The following is a 20,331-nucleotide window of genomic DNA, read 5'->3' as shown; positions in this document are numbered from 1 at the left end:
TCAATCCATCAAATGTCATTACAGATTTATTAAGCCTGATGTAGAAAGACTTTTAACAGTAACATCTTCAGAAAGCATAAAAAGAGCACTTCTGTTCAGTCTTGTGCTTTGAAAATCTAAATATATTTTTATCATATAAATAATTCTTTTCATGTTTTAAGTGCATCTGTTTTTTTTTTTTTTTCTTTTCAAATTTCCATTTTACAATTGGCCAAAACTGAAGTCTGCATTGACTGAAATGAAGCCATTTGCAAAGCTAATGATGTTGTGAAGCATGTCTATGGTGAACCGTATCAGCGAGATTTCAGAAAGGTAGTTCAATGAGTGCAGCATTAGAATGAGGGACAGCCTCCAGCAAAACCATAATTGAACACACCCAAGTCCTTAATGTCTGCAGTTGGGTTTCCTGATGCAAATTACGATAACATTTCAGATGTGAGCAGTCGCTTTCCAATAGCTGCAGTGCAAAAAGAGACATTTTATGCCACAAAGGAAAGAATTACCATGTTTAAAAATGTAAATAATATATGTATAGAAACCTTTTTTATGGAAATGAGGCATTCAGGATTATGGGAGCAGTTTGGGCTATTTTTTTTTCCTTTTTAAACACAACAGATAAAGATGTGTGATCTATTATTCAGGGCTTTAATTACAGTTCTAAAACTGCAGTGATTTTATTAAAAATAAAATCCCTGGGCATAAAAAGTAACGTTTTCTGTGGGAAAGTTGAGGGATTTTTCTTTTGCAACGTATTTACCGTGGTAAAAATACAGAACAAAAAAAATCACCATTAATAGATTTCAATGCTGCAAAATGATGCGCAGAAATACATCTTAAATGCACTGGAATACAGTCATCTTCCTGTAAATCAGAAAAGGCCTTAGATAAATAGGTCTGACCTGATTTAAATTTAATGAGATACATAGTCCTGATTGTTAATAATTGGTTTGGGGGAACCCAAAACAATAAAAGCAGTAATCTCTCCTAGTATAAATTATACGAATTTATTTAGCAATCAACCAAAGGGAGAAAAAAGAATGCCATTAACATTATCAATTTGTTTAGTTGAAGTTAGTTAGTTATAATAAGCAAACAATTTGAAGCCAAATTGCCAGTTTGGCTCTGAGAGAGCCGGTAAATATTGGGCAGAGGCGCCTCTGCCATGAGGTTTTGGGCCACTAGGTGGTTCTGTCCCCCAGCAGAAAGGGCTGTTCCCATTGTAAGGACCATTCATAATCATCCAAACCAAGTGAAACATGGTTTTGATTAAAACAGCCTGTTGGCTCAATAATCTTAGTAATTTTAAAAACATCCTTAATGCGGAAGAAGACCACTGCAATGTCACAAATGGCCTTGGGGCCCATTATAAACAGCAACAAAATAAATAAGGAGGAGAAATGAGAGGTCATGAAAACAAAATTAAGCTAATGTTTCAAATTTTGACAATTATGAATTGTTCCTCCAAGAAGACATTAAAAAAAATACTCAGGCACTATTAGATAAAATACAAAGAGAATAATTGTACACGTATGGGTTTTCCCGTGGGACTACGCATGCTTTTAAAGCAAAACTTGACTTCAATTTCCCCTGTTCCCCCCACCCCCTTCCAGCCAGCGACTGGGCAGGTCTCATGCAAACACAGACTCGCTTCTCCGAGTTCCTCCACCAACTCCCCTCTCGTTGCATTAGGAACCATTGAAAGACGATGACCAAGAAAAGAAACAAACAAAAATGACGAGCATCTTTTTCTATTAAAAAAAAAAAATAATAAAAATCCCCCAATATGGACCAATTTTTTTTTTTGTAGGAAACCGAAACGAGCAAATATAACACAATCTGTGTTCATAACATGGCAATATAGTCAATATATACAAATATGTACAGTATAAAAATGCATCAAAGGCATAACTTTTCATCCGAACAAGCTGCAGTGCACAATGAAGAGCAGCTTGGCCCCCCCTCCACTCTAAGTATACAGGCAATATATTCTATACAGCATGCACTTGTTACAAAATTAGTGCATAAGCACTGAAACATTCTACAGATAAAGTCACCGTGAGTCCTCTCGGAAAGGAGTCCCATTCGAGTTGCTAATATATTAAAAAAAAAAGTGTTTAATCTTTCCTTTTTGCAGTTTGTAGTATATACATTTTTTTTTTTTTAAACAGAAATGAGCTTTTGATTATTTTTTTAAATTATTATTATTCCTTTGAACAAAATTCTAGACCTAACGCCATGGGTCACAGGTATAACCTGAAGATGCTGCCAATAACAAACCTACTACACACCACAAGCGCCGGGGCAGAGCAAAACCGTCAGGTTTACTATTATGGCCAACTACGCTCTGTTCTTTAAAATGGGGGTGAATCTCACGATTTGTGCTGACACGTTCGAGATAATAAAAACCAAACCGAAACAAAGAAAAATAAAATAAAAGGATTAGTAAGTGGTGCCTGAGCACTAGACAGAAGGGCACATTGTACCAGAGACACACGACAGTGAAGTACCCTGAGCCAAAGAAGAACTGTTTAGCTTGTCAGCTTTTGCAACCTGTATTGCACATTCCAGCATTTGCTGCGTTATAAAGCCAAAATACTGCATTGTACATCCTGAAGATACCTGCTGCTCCTCTTGGTGCCAGCTGTGCCCAGCTGCTGCTTCGGCCACAGAGTGGTTGCCCGGTTATAAACAGCTCCACGTACACACCCGCAGTGTGTGGACAAATATATGAACGTATACGGGGGGGGTAGGTCTCTGTATATAGCTGCATATCCACCTATATATATATATAGATAGATAGATACTGATATTGATATATTAATATGCATTTTTTTTTAAATGTTGCACGGACCAGTTAGTAATTGAAAACATTGCTCATATAAATCTTCCACATTTGAGGCCATTGCGTGGATGTTTGTTCTGTCACTACAGCTCTTCCCCTGGGGCTGCTGCCCACCCGGGGATGTGGGTTTCAAGGGAAAACATTCTTTGCATGTAATGTAGCTACATTTTTGCAAGATGTTATTTTCATTTTTCTCTTTAAGATATTAATATTTTTTCCTGCTATCTCGTCTAAGAAGTCTAATGAAAGAATTTGTTGTCTTAGATCAAAAAAACCTAGTTTGCTCAGCTAGATGATATGAACTCAAGTGGAGATGTACGACCCGCTAGGATTAGCATTTAATCTGTTGTCTCAAACAGGGCTTGTTACAAAGGCCTGAAGACATTTCATGAGCTGAGAGTGATGATGAACTGGAAGTTTATAACTCTGCAGTTAAGTCCAGTGGTGCAGCTATTCCACTTTTAAAAATACTCTCAAAGAAAATATTGTACAGACACTTTGGTACGAGAAACAACAGTGTCATCTTAAACTTTACCTACTGGTCGCATTTTTGCCGGCATAGCTAAAACATAAAAAAAAATGACCACTAATGGTGATTGAAGTATACCGGGATAAAAGTGCTTGCACTGGTATAAAAGTGGTCCAGCAAAGCAAAATAAGCTGTACCAGTATAAAGTGCTTTATAGCGATACAACTGTTTTCACATTAGGACTTTTACCAGCATAGTCACAGCAATAATAAAGTTTTGCAATCACTTCCCTGACAAAACTATAAAACTTCTCAAGTGCAGACTGTGCCTTAGATTAAATCTGCACGGAGCTGGAGACTGTTTGCCCAAGTTGTTTTCAAAACCATCTAAACATGTTAGGAATCCAAGGTTAGGACCGTGAGGACAGTGTTTGGAGCTGTGTAGGCAGAGGGTAAATATACTGAATTCCAAGGAGCAGCTCTGGATTTACACCAGAATAAATGAATTCAGAATCTGGCTTCTGTTTTTTTTTTTTTTTAGGAGTTGGTATAAATAAAGCTGAAGACTGGAATGAAATGAGAGGGAGGTGGTTGCAGGGAAGATCAGGACCGTCCCGGTGGGACCCGGCGCAACGCGTGTGGGATGCAAACCCCCTCCCTGGGCACGGGCTGATTTGCAAAGGTATGTTGGCTTCTGTTATCATTGTAAACCCATTGGTTTTGGTCCTAAATTCTGTGTACTTGTGTGAAGTCAACCACCGCAGGAAATAGTTAAGAAAAAAGAAACTCCAGGAAACTTTTTATTTCTGGAATCGCTACCTGGTGCTGGCTCGCCCAGGGCCACCAGCAGACAGACTCACCTTGACCTCAGGGGCTGACAAATTAGGACCGCCGTTTGATGAAATGTGAATTGTAATCTGCTGATGAAATGTGAATTAAAATCTGCCTTCAGATGCATGTCGTTTATTCTTTCGCTACAAGTTTTGAAATGTTACATTCACCGTGTCCAATCTGCCACGCGTAAAAAAGGCTTCGTTTCCACCTACCAACGTCCAGCTCAGACCCTTCAGCGCCATTACTGAAAAGTTCTTCGTTTTAGTGAAATTCAATAACCTCTTGCTGATCCTTTTCAACTGAGGACACAGGTTGGGCAAAAAAAGGAAAGTTACAACCTGTGGGGTAAATTGTAGGGGGAGCAGGAAAACCAGGCCAGCAAAAACCACTGTGTCACTGACCCTGCTGAGACTTTGGAACCCAACAAGAAGCTGCTCTGAGGTCTCCTCTGGGGTGGCCAGGGACCAGGAATTACAGCTCTATGTAGCTTCTAAGCACAGTTTCCTAGGAGCAAAAATAACATGTCAGGTTGTACTGTAAGAAGACGGGCACATACCAGTAGCACTTTTTCAAAAGATATAGAGGTGGTTATATCAGTGCTCTTGCTTGGGGACAGATGGTCTTTAAAGCCTGCTGTAATTGCAACGTATTGATCTGGAATCTGTGATCAATACTGTCTTTATAGAGAGAATTTTAAATATAAATTGCATCGTATATCTGGTTGGGAAGACAAAAGCCCTGTGTGACGGAGATCCACCTCCGCTTCGCCGACACACTTTCTTTAGCCTGAGAGTGACGATGGCAAGTGCAGAGGGGACAGGGGTGGTGGCCTCGGGCGCTGCGCAGGGGCATTTCTTCACTGGGAGGAAGTCTCTACCAAAGATGAGGCTGCCGTCTTTCATTTCCATGTGTTTTCTCAACAGGTTTGATGGCAACATCATATTTGCAGCAAGGCTAACCCGAGGGCTGAGCTGAGCTGCTGTGCTTGAACCGGGGCAGCACCTCGGCTGCAGGATCGGGCCATTAGTAATTAGCAATTAGCAGGGAGCAATGCTGCAGAAAGCAAATCTCCCCTGGGTGGCTCCCCCATGCCTAAACTCAGTTATTTGTGTATTTTCCCGATCACGAGGACAGTTTGCTTCCCCTGCAACGCCTGCATGGACGCTTCCCAGTAGGAATGTCCCCTTCTGTCATAGGAACTGAGCTGTGGGTATAAATTAGTCACTAAATATGGCACTTTATCAAAAAGTGATTAAGAAAAAAAGACCAAAAATTAGGGGAACAGTCCTTGCCATTTGAATGTGTGAGAGTTGACTCAATAGCCTGTAAAAGTGGCTTGGAAGACTTCAACCCCTATCACGTTAATGTACAAGCATTGATTTTTAAAATGACTTCTTATATCCTCCATGATCTCTAAAAAAAGCTAAGGAGGTCAGTCTTGTAAATACTTCTACAAGTAGGTAATAAAACCCATAATGAAGTTGCATTGACAAGTAATTACTAGGCAGGTTTGTTAGCAGATTCTCAAAGATTTTTTTTTTTTCTAACTAACAATTATTATCGTACTAATGATGGCCATTTTTAAAGCTGAGTGTCCTTCTCATTCTCAGCTTAAATAATAAGAGCCTGGAAAAAACACCTGAGACTGATGCACTGGAATGGTTACATACTATACTCCAAAGAGATGCTAATTACGTCCCCTTCTTTTAAAATCAAACTTTTTATTTTTTTGAGGTGAGTTGGCTTATTTTGACATGGACGGTGGCAGAAAAAGAGCTGTGGTTTCTGAATAAATCTCTCAAAGCGGTGTGGAAGGGTAACAATTCTTACTGCTTTATTGCAGTGCAAGAGCATAAGCAGCTTGGATATGTGGTATATCAATATGCCACTTGTTAATAAGCAAGGATGGGAATCATAAATATTCAGCTGTTTGATCACCAGGCTTTTAATTAATGTTTTGATGATCTCCAATAAGAATAAAAGTCAGAACGATAGATATTGAGTAGATACGATAGAGAAAAGATGCAATGATTTTCTGTGTTACCTGATTTATATGACAGATAAACTATCAACTCATCCAGTTTTGTACAGAGGAAGAGAGAGGAGAGATGTGCATTTTATTTTTTATATCATATTGTAAAAAAAAAAAAAGAAAAATCACTTAATTCAAATGTGTACCTAAAATGTTCCCAGAGGACAGCGATGCGGGCAAAATAATCAAGGTTTAGCACTGTGTAATAGAGGTTTGTGGGCAGATTTTACATGAAATAGCTGTTTCTGCACTTGCCTGTGCTGGAGTGAAGCTTCCTGAGCAAAACGCGCTGCTGGGCCAGCCAGACCTCCCCGTGGGGAACCAGCGCTCCCGAAATGCCTGTCCCGCAGCTCCCGTGTTGGCGTCCGAGCGGCTCGGCCGCAAGCAGCAAAATGCCTGGCACAGGGGGTTCCTACCAAAGCGAGTCCCAAACGCCCAGGAGCGCGGGACCATCACAAGTCAGTGGGAATCTCACCCGTTGGATGCTGCAATAAGCCAAATATGTTTTTCTAGAGCACCGAAAAGCTTGGGGAAAGGCGCAGGGCTGGCGACACACACGTGGTTTCTCCCAGGCGGGATTTAGCGGCAGCGCTCGCTGCCTTTGGGCCGGTGACGCTGGACCCACCTGGTGCAACTTCACTGCATAACTCTGGAGTGGGCTGCGCAATTTAACAGCTTCTGAGGAGCTCGATGCTAATGCATTGATTTTGCTTTAATAGAATTTTGTTGTCAATGGCCGGTGCTCAGCACGGTGCAGGCTTCAATCTTAACCCATCTGAAGGCTCTGCTCGTTTCCAGTTGAGCTCCGTTCATTTCCAGTTGAATAGGTTAAGCAAAGACAGACCTCACTGTTCTCAATTCACTTTATGATCCTCCCATCATAAAAAATAATATCAGCACCTTGCTTTTCATGTCAGAACTACATTTGAGCTGCTATTCCCTATGCCCATGAGTAAATCCCATAAAAGCCGCCCCGTTGTACTGTCGCTATTTTTCCTTGTGGATGATTGATTGATGGATGAGTGCTGACACTTCAATGAAGCTATTTCGACTGCCATCTCAATCCGATGATGTGAGGGGTATATTTTCTGTCCATGCCTCATTACTTCAGAATGACATTCCTGGAACTTCATTTACTTTTTCCCTCCTTCCCTCAAGCGCCATATTTTTTCCCATCTAGGTTATGCATGCCATAAAAAAAGCAATTTGCTATTATATGTGGCATAAGGGCAACACTTTCCCTAGGAGGTAAATAAGAAGGGACTTTTTTTTCTCCTCCACGTTGAGTTTAGGGATCATGTCAAAATTTCCCAAACAATGACAAAAACAGACCCTTCTGCACAAGTCACAGGGAATGCAGTAAATGTATTTAGTCTGAGTTTGTGAATGCTGCGTTTCAATTACATCCTTGAACATCCAAACCAAAATAACCGCAAAAAGACATCCCAAAGCCCTCTCTTATTCGAGAAAGATCCTCTTCTCAACTTGTGCCTAGCATACTTCGGATGTTTCATTTGCAACGGAGCATTGGTTTACAACTTGATCCAGACTTATTTTGCCTTTGAGAATACGGGAAGTTCGTCGTTAAATGCAGAGAAGGATTTGTCTACCGGAGGCTGTTTTGGCTGTGAGGAAACGCTCAGCGAGAGCAACCAGGGCTGCGCCTGATTTTCCACGTAGCGCACTAGGTAAGGTGGGACTTGTGACTTTAGTGTATCCTGGAAGATTTTGTGAGTTGACTTGGGACCCGATTTTAATCTGTGTGATACAGTATTCCTGTTAATAATAACGTATAATTAAGACATCCGTTAAAAATCCATAACGTTAATTTAATGGAGAAAATCTAATACAGTTCTATTGGAATTTTTACGTTAAATTAACTTTAACGGGCTTTTAATGGATGTCTTAATTAGATCTCATTATTAACGTGAATATTCCACAAATTAAAATCGGGACCTCAAAGTTTTAATGAAAAAGTTACAAGCACAGATTTGAAGTTGCCATCTTTGTAGCCCCTTCTCCCCAGGTCTCGGTTGACTGGAAGCCAACTGTGCTTCCCAGCGCCAGCCAGGGAGCGCAAAGACCGGATTCTGATCTCATTCACGGTGGCATAAATCCAGCCTAACTCCATTGACTACAACAGAGAGATTAGATTTACACTCACCTAACTGAGAAAGCGATTCTACTTTTATCCCTTTATATCTATATATAGATATTTATATAGTGATATTTATATATAGATATACCTATATTTATACAATGCTCAATAATCTAACAATAGTACTTTTGTTTAAAAATCACTCCATCGCATATGTCTCATCGTAAACCGTAATGGAGATTTAAATATATATATCTGAGGAATAAAACAAACTGAAAATAATCCATTTTAAACAAATCTTTGGCAGCAACATGGTTAAGCATAACTATTTGAACAACTTGCACAGAAGATTAACATTGTTCAGAGGTTTTTTGGCTCAGAATCTGTTTTAACTTAATAATTCTTGTACTTACTGTGATGTATTGATCCCTAGTGCAATGACTGGATTGGGCAACCCAGGTGCAACAGTAATAGCTGCACAGAATAGAAACATTTCCTTTAGACAAACTATCCCAAAGGGGTTATAAATAGGAAATGGACATTACCATGAAAAGTAAAGCTCGCAATGTGACTGCATCTTGTGTAGCACACTTGGACATTAAACTATGAGGAATTTTTTTTTCTTTCCTGTCAAGTGTTACAAATTGACAAAATAAGTACATCAATGTTCTCAGTCATTATCTTACTTCAGTGGCACTTTGTTTTAGTGACAGCAAAAAGGGACAGTGGAGACCAGACAGCCCCAGTGCAGTTTATCAATGAAAATCTAATATTGTCCATAAGCAGGGGAGTGGAAATCAATACTTCATTACCAAATTGTTAGTGAGGATGAAGAAGAATAGCGGGAGTTTTTTTGGCAGTCTTCTCGGTCCGGGTTGTTGCAAGTTCAATGTCGGGATCGCAGTGACGTGCAGAGGCAGGCTGGGTGCGGGAAGCCTGGGCTGGAGAGCTGGAACTAAGGCATTCGTCCTGCAAGAAGAACCGTAACAACATCTGTCATTACCAAATTTGTAAGAATAAATCCAGATTTTCTTGAATACGCACTTTTATCCATAGAAATTTCCAGAAATGGGTCAGCTTTGCTTTGTGTCGTCCACCCGCAGGCTCGCAGAAAGGCAAGGACATGGAAGCGTGAATGAAAAACCCAGATTTTTACATCTGTACCTGTGCCTGGGCCACAGAGCGTGTCACTCTGCTTCTCTGCTTTTCCCTTATGCTGGATGAACCTGGATGAACCTCATTCTACAACCAGCCAAGAATATGCCCTGAAATCCTCAGGGTGAACTGGGCATCTTGGTACCCACGTTGTGTTTAAATTACTCGACCGTTGCTGTGCTATTTCTGGTTGTGAAGGCACTTCCCCTCCTCAGCACTAAAAGCCGCCATTCGTCCATTCTGCAGCTACTAAAAGTGCTAAGTGACTCAAGTTGTGAAGTTACTTCTGCACAGAGACAGAAGGTGCTTGTTTTGTTTAATTTCAAGATGTGAGTTTAAAAGTTCAGCCTAGAGTTGAGTTCTGTTTTGCTTACAACCTGGGAGAAGGATACTGAGAAAAGCAGTAGGAAAAAAAAAACAACTGGAAAAATAGGGTGAGAAATGGGGCAAGCAATAAGTAGAGTGAAAGTCAACTTGGAGAGAGCATAGAGGAAAAAAAAGATCAACAGCAGGCAAAGAGAAATATGTTACTGAAAAATATATTATCTGTTCAAGGCCATGGACATTTCAGCAAATACAACTCAAATCCTGCAGCATGTTCCCTGTGTTCTGGTTAAATCAACTGGAAATTCAGTAGTAGTTCTATTTAAAGTAAAATAAACCCAGCTTTTAAAAAATTCCATATGAAAACAAAAAAGTCCATTGACTCCATGCTATTTAGTTTATAATTGAGTTTGGTTTACAATATTTTCACCTTTTCAGCTTTCACAGCGATGCTGAGTTTTGCATGGGCAACCCAAACCTGCTATGGAGAAGCTGTTGGAAGGGAAGAAGAGGTTTTGGCAGCTGAATGTGGAGACTTTTGGCAACTGAGGCTGCATGGAAATCAGTTTGATCATTATTACCACTTAAAATATTAAAAGCAATCCATGTTGACACTTTGAGGTGTTGTCTTTAGGTTTCAGAGGTAACGCCCCAGAGCATTTCGCACTTCGCAAAGCTATTATTTTGCACTGGGAAAGCACAAAGCTGTATCAGCTTACACCTCGTTCAAGTTGTAGAGGAGTGCTTTACTATTGTAAAGCCTAGAGCTGAAATCCAGTAATTCCATAAGCTGGCTCTGCTTCTGCAGCCACGTCCCCAGCTGCAGGACCACCCCCTGCAAATGGTCCAAGTGTAGACTGCGGAGACAGCCCAGAATTTACCTTTCTAAGGAGATTTTGCAGCCCTCCCCAGGACAGAAAGCTACCTGTGGTGTGCCACCTAAGCCCTGCCTTGGGTCACACCAAGCTCTGTAGCAGCTCTGACTTGCAAAGTATCCATGCCTGGGACACAGACACTGGGGGCTGGTCCCGCATATGCCAATGCGAGGGGTGGTGGTGAAACAGCTGAGCACGGGAACCGTAACTCTTGATTAATTCAGCTCTACGCGCAGAATGTTGTTAAGATAATTAAGCAGCATGTAGTGTTACTGGAAGTGCCAAATCTTGGAAGAAGTCTTGGTTTGAAGCGAAGAAACTGCAGAGCACTGGTTCCCTGCCAGTGGGAAATATTTATCAAGGGCTTGGACTGGAAAACCGAAAAGCTGGACTCCTGCCTCTTTTCTTTTGATTTGTTGTGGGGAAGGTCCTTGGACTTTAGTATTAGACGAGCCATAAAATCAGCTTAGTAATATTAGTAAAATCAGTTTAGTAATATGCACAGAGCAACATTAAGAACATGGTTAACCCTTGGCAGAGCTCTTCAGAGGCACATCAATCAGGGTGTAGCTCTACCAGAAACTCTTCTGGCAACAAACCTGCTTCAGAAGCTCTTGCCCCCTCCTATTATTTCCACGCCACAGTACGCCACAATCCTCAGCCGCATTCCTGCAACCATCCGTGGGTCTGCACCGCCCCAGCGCTAAACCGGGTCCGTTCCTGATGTGGCTCACGAGGGGCTACACAGGCACTTCCACCAGGAGTCCCCAGAGCGGGGCTGGGACAGCGCAGTGAACAGGGAAGGGGAGAAACTGTTCCTGCAGCTGGAGGAAAGATGGAACAAGGAACTGGGGAGATGAAAGGGGTCTCTGCACTGCCGTGTGTGTGCAGGCAGTTTTGGTCTATCACTGCTCTAACACCTGTTCATGACAACTGCATAAACTTTTGATGCTGACTCCATATACTTGAGTAACGGTAACATCCACGCATGACTAAAATCAGTTGGGACTTGGGATTGATTTCAATGGGATAAGCACTTCGCCCCTAGGTCTTCTGGCCAACCAAAGTCACCATCCTTGGGTTTTGATCTTTTTTTTTTTGCATTGATATCACTGCAGGCTGGGACAGGACTTTGGGAAATTAATTAGTGTGAGCCATGATCAATAAGGGTCATAGTTTATGTATTTCATTATCAAGTCTCTAAGAGATACAGGGAGTATGTGGAGAGCTTGTCACCTGTGGTCCAGGGCACAGCAGCCTGGACGTTCAAGCAGAACTTGATGAGAAAAGTTTGGTGATTCCTGGGCGTGTGTTCATCTTCTAGCATGAAGAAAAATCTATCACTTAAATTATGTTATGAAAATGCAGTTGAGAGTGTTCATTGTGCTGATATCTTGTACAGCATATGTGAAATATCAGTTGCAGACGCTGAAGCTTTTCTTTTATCTAACATTAATTATCAAGCCATCCACAGATGTAAAATGTTGTATCTATTTTAATGTGGACGTGTCAGGACTCAGGATTCCTTCTAACAACCACCTTCCCGCTCCTTGTCCACGGCACAGCTTCCTTCTCCTCATTCAAACCTTGCCGTAAAAACACAGCTGTGAAACCTCTGAAATAGGGACTCTCAGACGTGTCTGCGACCTGAGACAACCGCCAACCGTATGTCAACAGCTCATCGCGCAGGAGTGCGGCCTCGGCGGCTGGCACCGGCGCTGCTCAGCTGCGCTCCCCGCTCCGCTCTTGCCTCACCGCCTCCTTCTTTCCTGCACATACACGCCAGATCCAGATCCCCTGCTTTCATTTGCTCTCTTTAGTCTCCTTTTCCCCTTTCCTCTGTGGCCAAAAGAGGGGCTGGCTGGATGACACAGCATCCCGGGGTTCTGCTGTCACTGTTTTGCTTTTTGGGTGCTGCAGGAGAACACCCGCCAATTCAGTGGCACGATCCCAGGTGTGATGGTGCTCTAGAGCCAGGCAGATGACAGCACTTCACGTGTTTATTAATATAATGCTTTTTTAATATTTATGGATCTTTGCTAATATCATTTGATCATCTTCTATTAGTGCAATGGGATAATAAAAATGAAAATATGTATCTGCAGTCCACCCATTGAAGTCCATGGGAGTCTATGGATCAAAATCTTTTCACGCTGCAGGTCTACCTGCAGTAATAAACTGCAGGACTCTTAAAAGGCCAAAGAGAAAGACACAGACAGTCCCTTTATGGTTACCAAACATGTTATCTCTAGATGTCATTTCTGACCTACTTTAGTTAGATTTTTACAGCAGCAGAAAATCTGTCCCTTAAAGAATCATGTTCACATGCATATTACATAGATAGGGAGAAACCCCAAATTTAGATATATTTTATTTCGTTTAGGACTCATCTCACCATGAATTACAGTATTGCAGACTCTAAACGCCTTCTCGTTAGCCATAATTATAACTAAAATTATATCAATCTAAACAGTAACTACTCAAATGATTCATCCCGATTGTAAGGAGCATGCTCTCTAAAGTTGTGCCTGCCCAACCATTTTAAAGCCTTGCGGCAGGAATAGCTTTCCAGAAGGTCATTTAACAGCACATTAAATAAATAAATAGAACATATTTGTTTCAGCAAACACACTCTGATCTGGTGGGAAAGCACTTTGGGAGAGGTAAGAATAACCCTTATGGAAACTAATCCTTTCAGTTCTTGCTCATTCTTGCTGAGGGTGCAGCACCCACCCCAACACGTGCAGAAGAACACACGATGCCAGAAGGAAAAGGACCCTGATGTTCTCCATACTGATGGGTGCTGTGCTCAGAAGCTGCTTTATTGTAAAACAGCTTTCTGTCCTGTGATCTGATCTTATGATGATGTGGGACAAGATAATGGAAAAGAAACGTGTGCTCAGATGTTCCTGGGGTGTGCCTGCCTAAATACAAAATTTTCTTACTGCGGTAACACCAAGGTGGAAGAACTTAGGGACCCCATTGCTTGGGATGGTGGAAACTATGTTTAATAAAAACTTGAAATCATTAAGTTGCAGTTATTTCAGAAAACTCTTTGTTGAAGATATTTTGCTAGGAGGCTGAGGCCAAGGTCAGATAGAAGACCTCTGGATTTCAGCAGCAAGAACATCAGAGCAGATATCTGCAGCTGGTGCAGAACACGCTGTCTGCAGGAGGTCACTGAAGTTATGCTCATTTACCTCAGCTGGCCTGGACCAACAGTTCTGGGGTATAAAAGAAGAATCAACTTGAAATCTGCCAAGAAAACCCCAAAACCTTTCACTTTTTGAGTTTCTTGTTTTCAGAAGCCTCTGATAACTGTGCATGTGATTTTTAATGACAGACTTTTTAGCTGTGACCCTGGTTCAGCAGAACTCCTAAGCATGTGCCTATTTGTCTTGTGCACGGGCAGGGAACACAGTGGTCTGACACTGTCAGGAACTGTGGACTAACAGAACTCCACACATACAGCAACACTGATGTTTTAGGGCATGTCTGTGCAGGCATGTACATGGACCAACTGTGCCACCTGGGACATAAGAGAGCTCCAAAAATTCTGCATATACATTACAATTTATGTACCAATATAATATACAAAGATAAGTACATTTTATAAGTATATATGTATTTCTATACAAAAAGCAGCCCATCAGAGCTACTGAACCTGTGCAGCAGGGCCCAGCTCACCAGGGTTACTAGACATCCCTGAACAAATACAGTTAGATCCTCCAAATCCACCGAACAACATGGCCTGTGCAAATGCTGACATCTGTTAGCCTGAGCAGCTCCCCAGAGGGCAGGCAGCTGCTTCTGTGAGTGACTGGAAAAAGATCCGGGAGTGTTTTAAAAGCAAGAACGATGAGCCACATTCCCCAAAAGACAGGGGCAGAAAAAGATGCGGTAAGGGTGGAGGAGGGCGCTGCTGGCTGAGGCTGCCCCATTCCTCCCTCCGCATGCGACCGCTCACCAGCACCACCTGCACAATGCCACACGTCAGGGGGCTTTTTAGGATGAGAAAAATCAGAAAAAAAAAAAAAAATATATATATATATATATATATATTTTTCCCCCTTGATAGTTTGGGCAATGCAGGACCCAAGCAGCGATGTGTGCAGAGGGTGCATTGGTACCAGAAGTGACTCCATCTCAGCCCATCCTCAGCTCCTGTGGAGATGGCAAGGAAAGGATGGCAATAGAGTGGGACAAGTGCAAAAGCCAGCATTGCACCCCAAGAGACCCAATGTGCACAGCTCTACGCAAACCATCTCACCTCCTCACGCCCCAGCTGTTTTGCTGATGATGGAGTCAGGTGGAAAACTGGGGTCTGCAGCTCCCTGTGTCTCCACAGAGACCTGGGGCAGTGCAGAGAGTGGGATTTCTGCTGCTTGTGGGGGGGGAAGCCAAGATTTCACCCCTGATCTCAGCTTGGGCCTCAAGGTGACATAGGATACACATGGTCGTGACAAAGAAGAGCACACTTGGTATCTGAGAAGCACAAAGAAGTATCCTGACACTTAACTGCTCCCTCCTAATCGCTTCTGCACACGAACAAATCCCAGTACGGGGGTATCTGGATGGATCACGGGCTTAAAAAAGAAAAAAGATATAACATTTAATTTTTTATTTTTTTCTATAAATAAAGTTTAGTCATCAAGTCATAATGTATTTGAGAGCACGTGCTATTGACAACCTATTCTTGGAGAAAAAAAAAAAAGGTGGTTTTTTTTGGCAAAGTTTCTCTATTTGCTAAAGATTAAATTGTTCATTGTACCGGGCACCATCTGCCCTTGGAGAGAGATTTAGTTGATGGCAACTGCAACCAAAGCGTGGAAGATAGAGCTGAATTTCTGGTTTCTTTTCAACTAACAACTGTCATTACAGGTCACATGCAAACTGTGTCATTTTCTGTGACAAGCAGGTTCTGCAGACTTGGGTGTTTGCTACATTTTAAAATGCCACCTGTATAGATCCCAGAAGAGAAATAGCTTTTGTAACACACCTCGACAAAAGTGAATTTAGAGCAGATAAGACAAAACAATTATGGTTCAACCATCTGGACACTGGCAGTGGGTTCAAGTCCCAGGTTTAGATGGACATCAGGATGTACTGGTGGGCCACTTAAAGCGAGGTTTCCCCAATTAATGTAGGTGCTTAAAAAGGCCAGCTTGTCATCTGCAAGTGTTTACTTGACTGCTGCATAATTCCTCAATTGCCTCCTTGTTTCCCTTGTAAGGTTAGATTAAACCCCACATTTTTTCAGTTCTGAAGATAGTTTCTTAATCACCAAACTAGAAGCTATTGTGGGTGGTTTTCTCCCAGCCCCACCTATTGCTCTGTGACATTAAAATGTCCAGATTCACCGCGAGAGAGCAAAGGGCGCTGGAGAGTGGGGAGATGCTGATTCTGTCTCTGCATTCAGAGCTATTTTCTCCTTACACAAAACTCGCCACTGGCTCCAGCAGCAGCTCCAGGAAGGAGCTGGTACCTCTCCCCTCTCTCCCAAACACTGGAACTCCTCGGCAGGAGGATGATGTTCCCTCTCTGCTTAACAAAATGGGAGGCAAGAAGTTAAGAGCACACTGGTACGTTTTATTAGGACTAAGAAACAAAGCAAAACAAAAAAGCGAACCCGAACCTCCTTCCTTTCATCCCTGCCTTGCTATGAAAGTGCCTTCATATTTCCAGGCTGGCTGACAATATTTCAGGATGGTACATCACACACCGTCTCCTCTGGAACAGCAGACACTGTCAGTGCTGCGAGACAACCACTCTCTGGATCGTACTTCACAAAGACTCCGTATAAAGCTTTTCTATAGAAAAAAAGATGTTTGAAATTTGTGAGTCTCTCAGCCTTTCAGACAAGGATGAGTTCTGGTTAATTTTCTTGTGATGATTTCCACGTTTTCTGCAAGAAAAACAACAGCCACTATTGCCTTAAGATAGACTGTACTAGTTCTAACATGTCTAGATATAAGTTTGGTTTTTTTTTTTCCATGTGAAAGTATTTGAAGGACTTAAATTTGTTCTCGAGTTTAACTTTTTGGTCTTCTATCACTTTTTTATTTTGTGTGTGTGTGGTAGAATGGGATCATGATTTGAAACAGAAACTGCTACTGCTAGTAAATTTTTAATAAACCTGGTGTGATTAAAGCTATGGTTTGGGATAAAAACTTTGCCTTTGCCTTTCCAGAAAAGCATGGTCCGTCATTCCAGATGTCAGCACATGTTTCTGATTGCTCCACAATGTGCCCAGGCCATCCAAGCCATCCCTCCTTGAGAAGGCTCACACTCCCACGTCTCTTTTCTGCTGTAGAATGGAAACACACTCAAACCTTCATTTTCAGTCAGACACAGCTATTTATTTACATCACTATTTCCATCACTGATTTGACTCTGCTCAAGGGGACGTGAAAGAGACACCTGGAAAAATTCCTAAAATCTAAGACGATGCCTGCCTGGGTGGCTTTTTGCAGAAAGCATTAATCAGTAGGAGAGTTGGGCTGCTCACCCGGACGAGTGTACAGAGCACCGCTTTCTCCTGCCTTTGTGAGGAAGCACTGAAAACACAAATTCCCACCTTAAAAAAACTGAACCAGTGTAAGCTACAAGTAAATCACCTACTCTGCGGTGCCAGAACTGTACATGCTCTTCTGCAGCTGATTTATCTACAAAATATATCACATGCCAGTTACTTGAATTAGGATCATGGGGAGAAGGGAATCATTAGAGAGTAGCAGAAACTAACGCATAAAGAAAACTTCTCCGTTTGTCTCCTCCGCGATGCTCGTTTTATTTCCTCTTCACACCCTGACAGCGCTGATGAGGCAACGGATGCCGTAATCTTAAGCAGTTGCTTTTGGGTGTAGCATCATTAGGGTTGCAAATGTTTGATGCAGCAATAGCTTTGAATTTGCAGGCAGGCCCTTTTTCCCCATCGTTGCAATGTGTTTAGTGGTGCCGGTAGGTGAATGGCACAGCCCAAATCAGGTATTGCACTCCTGGTGCTGTTTCCTTTGCTATCAGCGTGCCTCGAAAAGCCAGGTAAATTAGACTTGGAGAAAGGGACACTGCATCTTTGAGTAATGAGGCTGGGAAACAGGGAACACATTTTCCACTAGCTCATGTCTCACTGTATGGCATTCCGATTTCGTGACACTTCATAATAAATCATTGCTTATCACTCACATGGGAACATAACATGGTTCAAGTTAAGATTCGTTAGTGATTGTAAAGAAGAAACATGAATTGCTCTATATCAGGGATTTTTGATCATCTTTCTGTCCACTGCAAGCATTTTTTTAATCATAATATTTACAGTAACTGTTCTTTAAAGCATAAATAAAAGGAAAAGAAAGAGCAGAAAATATGAATAATGAAAATAAATTTATTTGTCTTATTTATGTGTTTATGTAAACATTTGGCAATTGCTTTGCACAGCAGCTTGTATGCCATGTCACAGACTGCTGCACCAACAGAAGTTTCTAAAGCTGGGATTTTAAATATATATACGTGCGTATATGAAAAACCCTAAATGTCAATACATTCATTTTCTGGAGGAGAAGGTTCTAGCAGACACATCTAGAGCCAATTTGCTTTGTGTGCTGCAGGGAGAAGAAAGTCTGACCCTGCCCCGCAGTGCTGTCCCCCTGGAGCGGTGGCACAAGGGGAGCAGAGACCTGGTGGCACCAGCCTGGAGCTGAGGGAGCGGAGTTGGGGCGAAGGCAGGATGCCCCCATCCAGGGTCCCCAAAGGAAACAGGGATCTGTGTTTGGGAGAGGGATGTCTGAGGGCTGGGACAACCTTGCTCCAGCCCCTGTCCCTGTAGGGATGGCAAACCGTGAGCTCAAACGGGGCAGGTGCTGAGGATGGATCCAGTGATATATTCAGGCAGTTCACACCTTCTTGGACCTTCAAGAGATGGATTTTTCTCCTGTGTGCTGTCGCTCACAACATTTTAATCAGCAATTTAGAGAGAGGGGTGAAAGGCTTGTGGGTTTACAGGTGACATCAGTAGTGCTTTACGGGAACAGTAAGCTTATTATAAAAAGACCTATTAACTGAAAATATGGGAGCTTGCTAAAATAAAGAATTATAATATACACACAGAAATTTTTCACCAAAAAAAAACCCCAACCAACCACCTATTCCTTCCCTTGTGTTACAAATAGTTCAATTTAATTTGTGTTCTTTATCTTTTAGGTTTGATTGGGGGAGGTACCTAAAAATCTAGGATGACCCGAGAGAAATCAGATAAGGTAAATATTTGCTGCAACTATGGCTTTGATTATTCCCCCTTCAGTAATTTGCTATTTACTATATTAATCAACTATATAACGTGTCATTTCTACTGCTCCCTGGCTGAATGATTTCCAAAACTGCTAACAGTTTTCAAGATAGTTGCCAGACAGGTGCAAATTAATACTTTTAGAAATTCTTCCTAGAAACATTCCCATGAAGAGAACGTTTTGCACCCTGTATTTGTGTAAAGGAAATAGAGCTAGGTCAAAAAAATGTTGAATTATTCTTTTAGACAAATTCTTGCTTTTTTTTTTTTCTGGTTTTATTCCAGTTGAATATTGATCTTTGACCAAAAATATAAAATGTGTTAATGTTTACCCTTGCTAGAAGAAGTAGCCTTGTCAGACAAGATGGCAATAGTAGTTAACTGTTTGCAGGATTCGGGCTTAATTTAATAGTTATAAAAAAGACAGACCTGATTGTCTTTTACTGAGGGAAATAATCCCCTTGATTTGTGGGACAACTTGTCTGAGTAAAATGGCATATGACCAAGGGACTGTAAATTCAGTCGTCTGATCCATCCGATCTCTCTCCCTGACACTCCAAATTGTGAGTATTTGTGGCTAAACCGGCCGTTGCCTTTGATCTCCAGCGTGCTCTTTTCAACTCAGTTTTGCTTCTTGCGCTCATGGTCTGGGGCTCTGTAAGACTTTCCCTTGTGCTCACAAAATCCCCCAAACATATGCAATAAATGCATTGCGCACAAAAATGCAAAATCTCCCAAATATTAACCTTCTGAAAAAAAAATAGACAAGATCTGCTCTGGTGCAGTACAACTTTAGATGCATTTGTTATTTCTTTTCACCTATTACCAATAGACAATTACAAACAACAATTAAACCCCCCAAGCCTTGACAAGGAAAAAGACATACTTTTTTTTCTTATATATATGTGATACAGACTCTTAATCTGCTCTCACTTGAAGTGGTCTAGTGAATGGGATTATTCTCCATTTATTTTGGCTTACACTAAACTGGAATTTTTTGCCCCATAAGCTTCCTGTAATTTTTGTGAGTGGAACTGCCTTTGTCAGCATTCTTAATATTTCCCCATGGAAATGGTATTAAAAAGCAGCACATTTGCCCTACAATCTCATGTTTTATCCTTGAGAAATGAGGATTTCCAGTAGATGTGTGTGTGTGTGTGTGTGTGTCGTTCTCTTTTTCTGTAGGAAAATAGCTTAATACCAATCTCAAGCAGCGCCTGGAATGAGACGGTGAACCTCCAAAATGTTAATTCTATCACAAACCATTCCTGGGTCAAAAACAGATATTGAAACAGGGGAATAAATATTTGACAATGCTGTTAAGGCAACTTTGCTAACGATTTTTGAACAACCTCCAACTGAGGTCTAAATGTCTGCAATATCCATAAACAACTCTATACTGTCCAATTAGGGAGACAA

General features: G+C 41.6%; 1 protein-coding gene across 1 annotated transcript in view; it reads right to left on the bottom strand.

Moving 5' to 3' along the window:
• The window catches only part of TSHZ2 (teashirt zinc finger homeobox 2), a 222,975-nt gene continuing 202,644 nt past the window's right edge, over nt 1–20,331 (bottom strand). The window contains exon 3 of the mRNA XM_065850086.2: nt 1–9,243. The gene's annotated coding sequence lies outside the window, so the exon portion shown is untranslated. The remainder of the gene's footprint in view (nt 9,244–20,331) is intronic.

This window comes from Patagioenas fasciata, chromosome 16 (assembly GCF_037038585.1).
Source record: "Patagioenas fasciata isolate bPatFas1 chromosome 16, bPatFas1.hap1, whole genome shotgun sequence".
Classification (NCBI taxonomy): Eukaryota; Metazoa; Chordata; class Aves; order Columbiformes; family Columbidae; genus Patagioenas; species Patagioenas fasciata.
Note: the sequence above shows the minus strand (reverse complement) of the source record. Positions and strands in the feature narration are given on the sequence as shown.